Source organism: Myxine glutinosa, chromosome 3, assembly GCF_964187855.1.
Source record: "Myxine glutinosa chromosome 3, kmMyxGlut1.1, whole genome shotgun sequence".
NCBI classification, from domain to species: Eukaryota; Metazoa; Chordata; class Myxini; order Myxiniformes; family Myxinidae; genus Myxine; species Myxine glutinosa.
The window spans coordinates 9638491-9649341 of NC_136263.1; positions in this window are offsets into that span (position 1 = coordinate 9638491).

A 10851-nucleotide genomic window follows, 5' to 3' on the forward strand; every position below is an offset into this window, starting at 1 on the left:
GTTTCCTGCACTAACACAAGTGCGAAAAGTGGTTTTTCAACACTAACACAAGTGCGAAAAGTGGTTTTTCAACACTAACACAAGTGCGAAAAGTGGTTTTTCCACACTAATACAAGTGCAAAAGTGGTTTCCTGCACCAACACAAGTGCGAAAAGTGGTTTTTCAACACTATCACAATGTGCAAAAAGTGTTTTTTCCACACTAATACAAGTGCAAAAGTGGTTTCTTGCACCAACACATGTGCGAAAAGTGGTTTTTCAACACTAACACAAGTGCAAAAAGTGGTTTTTCAACACTATCACAAGTGCAAAAAGTGGTTTTTTCCACACTAATACAAGTGCAAAAGTGGTTTCCTGCACCAACACAAGTGTGAGGTTTTTCAACACTAACACAAGTGCGAAAAGTGGTTTTTCCACACTAATACAAGTGCAAAAGTGGTTTCCTGCACCAACACAAGTGCGAAAAGTGGTTTTTCAACACTAACACAAGTGCAAAAAGTGGTTTTTCAACACTATCACAAGTGCAAAAAGTGTTTTTTCCACACTAATACAAGTGCAAAAGTGGTTTCCTGCACCAACAGAAGTGCGAAAAGTTGTTTTTCAACACTAACACAAGTGCGAAAAGTGGGTTTTCAACACTAACACAAGTGCGAAAAGTGGTTTCCTTCACTAACACAAGTGCGAAAAGTGGTTTTTCAACACTAACACAAGTGCGAAAAGTGGTTTTTCAACACTAATACAAGTGCGAAAAGTGGTTTTTCCACACTAATACAAGTGCAAAAGTGGTTTCCTGCACCAACAGAAGTGCGAAAAGTGGTTTTTCAACACTAACACAAGTGCGAAAAGTGGGTTTTCAACACTAACACAAGTGCGAAAAGTGGTTTCCTTCACTAACACAAGTGCGAAAAGTGGTTTTTCAACACTAACACAAGTGCGAAAAGTGGTTTTTCAACACTAATACAAGTGCGAAAAGTGGTTTTTCCACACTAATACAAGTGCAAAAGTGGTTTCCTGCACCAACACAAGTGCGAAAAGTGGTTTTTCAACACTAACACAAGTGCGAAAAGTGGTTTTTTCAACACTAACACAAGTGCGAAAAGTGGTTTTTCCACACTAACACAAGTGCAAAAGTGGTTTCCTGCACCAACACAAGTGCGAAAAGTGGTTTTTCAACGCTAACACAAGTGCGAAAAGTGGTTTTTCAACACTATCACAAGTGCAAAAAGTGGTTTTTCCACACTAATACAAGTGCAAAAGTGGTTTCCTGCACCAACACAAGTGCGAAAAGTGGTTTTTCAACACTAACACAAGTGCGAAAAGTGGGTTTTCAACACTAACACAAGTGCGAAAAGTGGTTTCCTTCACTAACACAAGTGCGAAAAGTGGTTTTTCAACACTAACACAAGTGCGAAAAGTGGTTTTTCAACACTAATACAAGTGCGAAAAGTGGTTTTTCCACACTAATACAAGTGCAAAAGTGGTTTCCTGCACCAACACAAATGCGAAAAGTGGTTTTTCAACACTAACACAAGTGCGAAAAGTGGTTTTTTCAACACTAACACAAGTGCGAAAAGTGGTTTTTCCACACTAACACAAGTGCAAAAGTGGTTTCCTGCACCAACACAAGTGCGAAAAGTGGTTTTTCAACGCTAACACAAGTGCGAAAAGTGGTTTTTCAACACTATCACAAGTGCAAAAAGTGGTTTTTCCACACTAATACAAGTGCAAAAGTGGTTTCCTGCACCAACACAAGTGCGAAAAGTGGTTTTTCAACACTAACACAAGTGCAAAAAGTGGTTTTTCAAAACTAACACAAGTACGAAAAGTGGTTTTTCCACACTAATACAAGTGCAAAAGTGGTTTCCTGCACCAACACAAGTGCGAAAAGTGGTTTTTCAACACTAACACAAGTGTGAAAAGTGGTTTTTCCACACTAATACAAGTGCAAAAGTGGTTTCCTGCACCAACACAAGTGCGAAAAGTGGTTTTTCAACACTAACACAAGTGCGAAAAGTGGGTTTTCAACACTAACACAAGTGCGAAAAGTGGTTTCCTTCACTAACACAAGTGCGAAAAGTGGTTTTTCAACACTAACACAAGTGCGAAAAGTGGTTTTTCAACACTAACACAAGTGCGAAAAGTGGTTTTTCCACACTAATACAAGTGCAAAAGTGGTTTCCTGCACCAACACAAGTGCGAAAAGTGGTTTTTCAACACTAACACAAGTGCGAAAAGTGGTTTTTCAACACTAACACAAGTGCAAAAAGTGTTTTTTCAACACTATCACAAGTGCAAAAAGTGTTTTTTCCACACTAATACAAGTGCAAAAGTGGTTTCCTGCACCAACACAAGTGCGCAAAGTGGTTTTTCAACACTAACACAAGTGCAAAAAGTGGTTTTTCAACACTATCACAAGTGCAAAAAGTGGTTTTTCCACACTAATACAAGTGCAAAAGTGGTTTCCTGCACCAACACAAGTGCGAAAAGTGGTTTTTCAACACTAACACAAGTGTGAAAAGTGGTTTTTCCACACTAACACAAGTGCAAAAGTGGTTTCCTGCACCAACACAAGTGCGAAAAGTGGTTTTTCAACACTAACACAAGTGCGAAAAGTGGTTTTTCAACACTAATACAAGTGCAAAAGTGGTTTCCTGCACCAACACAAGTGCGAAAAGTGGTTTTCAACACTATCACAATGTGCAAAAAGTGTTTTTTCCACACTAATACAAGTGCAAAAGTGGTTTCTTGCACCAACACATGTGCGAAAAGTGGTTTTTCAACACTAACACAAGTGCAAAAAGTGGTTTTTCAACACTATCACAAGTGCAAAAAGTGGTTTTTTCCACACTAATACAAGTGCAAAAGTGGTTTCCTGCACCAACACAAGTGTGAGGTTTTTCAACACTAACACAAGTGCAAAAAGTGGTTTTTCCACACTAATACAAGTGCGAAAAGTGGTTTTTCAACACTAACACAAGTGCAAAAAGTGGTTTTTCAACACTATCACAAGTGCAAAAAGTGGTTTTTTCCACACTAATACAAGTGCAAAAGTGGTTTCCTGCACCAACACAAGTGTGAGGTTTTTCAACACTAACACAAGTGCGAAAAGTGGTTTTTCCACACTAATACAAGTGCAAAAGTGGTTTCCTGCACCAACACAAGTGCGAAAAGTGGTTTTTCAACACTAACACAAGTGCAAAAAGTGGTTTTTCAACACTATCACAAGTGCAAAAAGTGTTTTTCCACACTAATACAAGTGCAAAAGTGGTTTCCTGCACCAACAGAAGTGCGAAAAGTTGTTTTTCAACACTAACACAAGTGCGAAAAGTGGGTTTTCAACACTAACACAAGTGCGAAAAGTGGTTTCCTTCACTAACACAAGTGCAAAAAGTGGTTTTTCAACACTAACACAAGTGCGAAAAGTGGTTTTTCAACACTAATACAAGTGCGAAAAGTGGTTTTTCCACACTAATACAAGTGCAAAAGTGGTTTCCTGCACCAACACAAGTGCGAAAAGTGGTTTTTCAACACTAACACAAGTGCGAAAAGTGGTTTTTTCAACACTAACACAAGTGCCAAAAGTGGTTTTTCCACACTAACACAAGTGCAAAAGTGGTTTCCTGCACCAACACAAGTGCGAAAAGTGGTTTTTCAACGCTAACACAAGTGCGAAAAGTGGTTTTTCAACACTATCACAAGTGCAAAAAGTGGTTTTTCCACACTAATACAAGTGCAAAAGTGGTTTCCTGCACCAACACAAGTGCGAAAAGTGGTTTTTCAACACTAACACAAGTGCGAAAAGTGGGTTTTCAACACTAACACAAGTGCGAAAAGTGGTTTCCTTCACTAACACAAGTGCGAAAAGTGGTTTTTCAACACTAACACAAGTGCGAAAAGTGGTTTTTCAACACTAATACAAGTGCGAAAAGTGGTTTTTCCACACTAATACAAGTGCAAAAGTGGTTTCCTGCACCAACACAAATGCGAAAAGTGGTTTTTCAACACTAACACAAGTGCGAAAAGTGGTTTTTTCAACACTAACACAAGTGCGAAAAGTGGTTTTTCCACACTAACACAAGTGCAAAAGTGGTTTCCTGCACCAACACAAGTGCGAAAAGTGGTTTTTCAACGCTAACACAAGTGCGAAAAGTGGTTTTTCAACACTATCACAAGTGCAAAAAGTGGTTTTTCCACACTAATACAAGTGCAAAAGTGGTTTCCTGCACCAACACAAGTGCGAAAAGTGGTTTTTCAACACTAACACAAGTGCAAAAAGTGGTTTTTCAAAACTAACACAAGTGCGAAAAGTGGTTTTTCCACACTAATACAAGTGCAAAAGTGGTTTCCTGCACCAACACAAGTGCGAAAAGTGGTTTTTCAACACTAACACAAGTGCGAAAAGTGGTTTTTCCACACTAATACAAGTGCAAAAGTGGTTTCCTGCACCAACACAAGTGCGAAAAGTGGTTTTTCAACACTAACACAAGTGCGAAAAGTGGGTTTTCAACACTAACACAAGTGCGAAAAGTGGTTTCCTTCACTAACACAAGTGCGAAAAGTGGTTTTTCAACACTAACACAAGTGCGAAAAGTGGTTTTTCAACACTAACACAAGTGCGAAAAGTGGTTTTTCCACACTAATACAAGTGCAAAAGTGGTTTCCTGCACCAACACAAGTGCGAAAAGTGGTTTTTCAACACTAACACAAGTGCGAAAAGTGGTTTTTCAACACTAACACAAGTGCAAAAAGTGTTTTTTCAACACTATCACAAGTGCAAAAAGTGTTTTTTCCACACTAATACAAGTGCAAAAGTGGTTTCCTGCACCAACACAAGTGCGCAAAGTGGTTTTTCAACACTAACACAAGTGCAAAAAGTGGTTTTTCAACACTATCACAAGTGCAAAAAGTGGTTTTTCCACACTAATACAAGTGCAAAAGTGGTTTCCTGCACCAACACAAGTGCGAAAAGTGGTTTTTCAACACTAACACAAGTGCGAAAAGTGGTTTTTCCACACTAACACAAGTGCAAAAGTGGTTTCCTGCACCAACACAAGTGCGAAAAGTGGTTTTTCAACACTAACACAAGTGCGAAAAGTGGTTTTTCAACACTAATACAAGTGCAAAAGTGGTTTCCTGCACCAACACAAGTGCGAAAAGTGGTTTTCAACACTATCACAATGTGCAAAAAGTGTTTTTTCCACACTAATACAAGTGCAAAAGTGGTTTCTTGCACCAACACATGTGCGAAAAGTGGTTTTTCAACACTAACACAAGTGCAAAAAGTGGTTTTTCAACACTATCACAAGTGCAAAAAGTGGTTTTTTCCACACTAATACAAGTGCAAAAGTGGTTTCCTGCACCAACACAAGTGTGAGGTTTTTCAACACTAACACAAGTGCAAAAAGTGGTTTTTCCACACTAATACAAGTGCGAAAAGTGGTTTTTCAACACTAACACAAGTGCAAAAAGTGGTTTTTCAACACTATCACAAGTGCAAAAAGTGGTTTTTTCCACACTAATACAAGTGCAAAAGTGGTTTCCTGCACCAACACAAGTGTGAGGTTTTTCAACACTAACACAAGTGCGAAAAGTGGTTTTTCCACACTAATACAAGTGCAAAAGTGGTTTCCTGCACCAACACAAGTGCGAAAAGTGGTTTTTCAACACTAACACAAGTGCAAAAAGTGGTTTTTCAACACTATCACAAGTGCAAAAAGTGTTTTTCCACACTAATACAAGTGCAAAAGTGGTTTCCTGCACCAACAGAAGTGCGAAAAGTTGTTTTTCAACACTAACACAAGTGCGAAAAGTGGGTTTTCAACACTAACACAAGTGCGAAAAGTGGTTTCCTTCACTAACACAAGTGCGAAAAGTGGTTTTTCAACACTAACACAAGTGCGAAAAGTGGTTTTTCAACACTAATACAAGTGCGAAAAGTGGTTTTTCCACACTAATACAAGTGCAAAAGTGGTTTCCTGCACCAACAGAAGTGCGAAAAGTGGTTTTTCAACACTAACACAAGTGCGAAAAGTGGGTTTTCAACACTAACACAAGTGCGAAAAGTGGTTTCCTTCACTAACACAAGTGCGAAAAGTGGTTTTTCAACACTAACACAAGTGCGAAAAGTGGTTTTTCAACACTAATACAAGTGCGAAAAGTGGTTTTTCCACACTAATACAAGTGCAAAAGTGGTTTCCTGCACCAACACAAGTGCGAAAAGTGGTTTTTCAACACTAACACAAGTGCGAAAAGTGGTTTTTTCAACACTAACACAAGTGCGAAAAGTGGTTTTTCCACACTAACACAAGTGCAAAAGTGGTTTCCTGCACCAACACAAGTGCGAAAAGTGGTTTTTCAACGCTAACACAAGTGCGAAAAGTGGTTTTTCAACACTATCACAAGTGCAAAAAGTGGTTTTTCCACACTAATACAAGTGCAAAAGTGGTTTCCTGCACCAACACAAGTGCGAAAAGTGGTTTTTCAACACTAACACAAGTGCGAAAAGTGGGTTTTCAACACTAACACAAGTGCGAAAAGTGGTTTCCTTCACTAACACAAGTGCGAAAAGTGGTTTTTCAACACTAACACAAGTGCGAAAAGTGATTTTTCAACACTAATACAAGTGCGAAAAGTGGTTTTTCCACACTAATACAAGTGCAAAAGTGGTTTCCTGCACCAACACAAATGCGAAAAGTGGTTTTTCAACACTAACACAAGTGCGAAAAGTGGTTTTTTCAACACTAACACAAGTGCGAAAAGTGGTTTTTCCACACTAACACAAGTTCAAAAGTGGTTTCCTGCACCAACACAAGTGCGAAAAGTGGTTTTTCAACGCTAACACAAGTGCGAAAAGTGGTTTTTCAACACTATCACAAGTGCAAAAAGTGGTTTTTCCACACTAATACAAGTGCAAAAGTGGTTTCCTGCACCAACACAAGTGCGAAAAGTGGTTTTTCAACACTAACACAAGTGCAAAAAGTGGTTTTTCAAAACTAACACAAGTGCGAAAAGTGGTTTTTCCACACTAATACAAGTGCAAAAGTGGTTTCCTGCACCAACACAAGTGCGAAAAGTGGTTTTTCAACACTAACACAAGTGCGAAAAGTGGTTTTTCCACACTAATACAAGTGCAAAAGTGGTTTCCTGCACCAACACAAGTGCGAAAAGTGGTTTTTCAACACTAACACAAGTGCGAAAAGTGGGTTTTCAACACTAACACAAGTGCGAAAAGTGGTTTTTCAACACTAACACAAGTGCGAAAAGTGGTTTTTCAACACTAACACAAGTGCGAAAAGTGGTTTTTCCACACTAATACAAGTGCAAAAGTGGTTTCCTGCACCAACACAAGTGCGAAAAGTGGTTTTTCAACACTAACACAAGTGCGAAAAGTGGTTTTTCAACACTAACACAAGTGCAAATTGTGTTTTTTCAACACTATCACAAGTGCAAAAAGTGTTTTTTCCACACTAATACAAGTGCAAAAGTGGTTTCCTGCACCAACACAAGTGCGCAAAGTGGTTTTTCAACACTAACACAAGTGCAAAAAGTGGTTTTTCAACACTATCACAAGTGCAAAAAGTGGTTTTTCCACACTAATACAAGTGCAAAAGTGGTTTCCTGCACCAACACAAGTGCGAAAAGTGGTTTTTCAACACTAACACAAGTGCGAAAAGTGTTTTTTCCACACTAACACAAGTGCAAAAGTGGTTTCCTGCACCAACACAAGTGCGAAAAGTGGTTTTTCAACACTAACACAAGTGCGAAAAGTGGTTTTTCAACACTAATACAAGTGCAAAAGTGGTTTCCTGCACCAACACAAGTGCGAAAAGTGGTTTTCAACACTATCACAATGTGCAAAAAGTGTTTTTTCCACACTAATACAAGTGCAAAAGTGGTTTCTTGCACCAACACATGTGCGAAAAGTGGTTTTTCAACACTAACACAAGTGCAAAAAGTGGTTTTTCAACACTATCACAAGTGCAAAAAGTGGTTTTTTCCACACTAATACAAGTGCAAAAGTGGTTTCCTGCACCAACACAAGTGTGAGGTTTTTCAACACTAACACAAGTGCGAAAAGTGGTTTTTCCACACTAATACAAGTGCAAAAGTGGTTTCCTGCACCAACACAAGTGCGAAAAGTGGTTTTTCAACACTAACACAAGTGCAAAAAGTGGTTTTTCAACACTATCACAAGTGCAAAAAGTGTTTTTTCCACACTAATACAAGTGCAAAAGTGGTTTCCTGCACCAACAGAAGTGCGAAAAGGGGATTTTCAACACTAACACAAGTGCGAAAAGTGGGTTTTCAACACTAACACAAGTGCGAAAAGTGGTTTCCTTCACTAACAAAAGTGCGAAAAGTGGTTTTTCAACACTAACACAAGTGCAAAAAGTGGTTTTTCAACACTAATACAAGTGCGAAAAGTGGTTTTTCCACACTAATACAAGTGCAAAAGTGGTTTCCTGCACCAACACAAGTGCGAAAAGTGGTTTTTCAACACTAACACAAGTGCGAAAAGTGGTTTTTTCAACACTAACACCAGTGCGAAAAGTGGTTTTTCCACACTAACACAAGTGCAAAAGTGGTTTCCTGCACCAACACAAGTGCGAAAAGTGGTTTTTCAACGCTAACACAAGTGCGAAAAGTGGTTTTTCAACACTATCACAAGTGCAAAAAGTGGTTTTTCCACACTAATACAAGTGCAAAAGTGGTTTCCTGCACCAACACAAGTGCGAAAAGTGGTTTTTCAACACTAAGATAAGTGCGAAAAGTGGTTTTTCAACACTATCACAAGTGCAAAAAGTGGTTTTTCAACACTAATACAAGTGCAAAAGTGGTTTCCTGCACCAACACAAGTGCGAAAAGTGGTTTTTCAACACTAACACAAGTGCGAAAAGTGGTTTTTCCACACTAATACAAGTGCAAAAGTGGTTTCCTGCACCAACACAAGTGCGAACAGTGGTTGTTCAACACTAACACAAGTGCGAAAAGTGGGTTTTCAACACTAACACAAGTGCGAAAAGTGGTTTCCTTCACTAACACAAGTGCGAAAAGTGGTTTTTCAACACTAACACAAGTGCGAAAAGTGGTTTTTCAACACTAACACAAGTGCGAAAAGTGGTTTTTCCACACTAATACAAGTGCAAAAGTGGTTTCCTGCACCAACACAAGTGCGAAAAGTGGTTTTTCAACACTTACACAAGTGCGAAAAGTGGTTTTTCAACACTAACACAAGTGCAAAAAGTGTTTTTTCAACACTATCACAAGTGCAAAAAATGGTTTTTCCACACTAATACAAGTGCAAAAGTGGTTTCCTGCACCAACACAAGTGCGCAAAGTGGTTTTTCAACACTAACACAAGTGCGAAAAGTGGTTTTTCAACACTAACACAAGTGCAAAAAGTGGTTTTTCCACACTAATACAAGTGCAAAAGTGGTTTCCTGCACCAACACAAGTGCGAAAAGTGTTTTTTCAACACTAACACAAGTGCGAAAAGTGGTTTTTCAACACTATCACAAGTGCAAAAAGTGTTTTTTCTATACTAATACAAGTGCAAAAGTGGTTTCCTGCACCAACACAAGTGCGAAAAGTGGTTTTTCAACACTAACACAAGTGTGAAAAGTGGTTTTTCAACACTATCGCAAGTGCAAAAAGTGGTTTTTCCACACTAATACAAGTGCAAAAGTGGTTTCCTGCACCAACACAAGTGCGAAAAGTGGTTTTTCAACACTAACACAAGTGCGAAAAGTGGTTTTCCACACTAATACAAGTGCAAAAGTGGTTTCCTGCACCAACACAAGTGCAAAAAGTGGTTTTTCAACACTAACACAAGTGCGAAAAGTGGTTTTTCAACACTAACACAAGTGTGAAAAGTGGTTTTTCCACACTAATACAAGTGCAAAAGTGGTTTCCTGCACCAACACAAGTGCGAAAAGTGGTTTTTCAACACTAACACAAGTGCGAAAAGTGGTTTTTCAACACTATCACAAGTGCAAAAAGTGTTTTTTCCACACTAATACAAGTGCAAAAGTGGTTTCTTGCACCAACACATGTGCGAAAAATGGTTTTTCAACACTAACACAAGTGCGAAAAGTGGTTTTTCAACACTATCACAAGTGCAAAAAGTGGTTTTTCCACACTAATACAAGTGCAAAAGTAGTGTCCTGCACCAACGCAAGTGTGAGGTTTTTCAACACTAACACAAGTGCGAAAAGTGGTTTTTCCACACTAATACAAGTGCAAAAGTGGTTTCCTGCACCAACACAAGTGCGAAAAGTGGTTTTTCAACACTAACACAAGTGCAACTAGAACGGGCACTCGGTAGAGCGCATACCTTCGCCGCAGCTACTGTTCTGTACTTGGCATGGGAGTGTAGGGAACAGAACAGTGAACAGTTTGGTGCTGATTTCATGCAAATCGGATAAGAATTGACCGAGTTATGACAAAAAACGCACATTTTGCAAGGTCGTGACCCCCCTGACCTTTGACCCCCAACCGCTAACAAGGGTAATGTCTTCACTGGGTCATGTCGTATATCACAAGATCGGGCATTGAATTCTGAACATTTTGGCATTAGTTGCATGCCAATTGGATAAAAATTGACCGCGCTATGGTAAAAATACGATTTTGACCTTTTCGTGACCTTGACCTTGACCTTTGACCCGATTGCTCCCAAAATCTAATCAAATGTGTCCCGTATAATAACCAATCATCCCACCAAATTTCATGCAATTCGGTTGAATACTTTTTGAGTTATGCGAATAACATACACACACACACACACACAGACATACAAATAAATACACAGCGATCAAAACATAACCTTCCGCTTTTGCGAAGGTAAAAAGTGGTT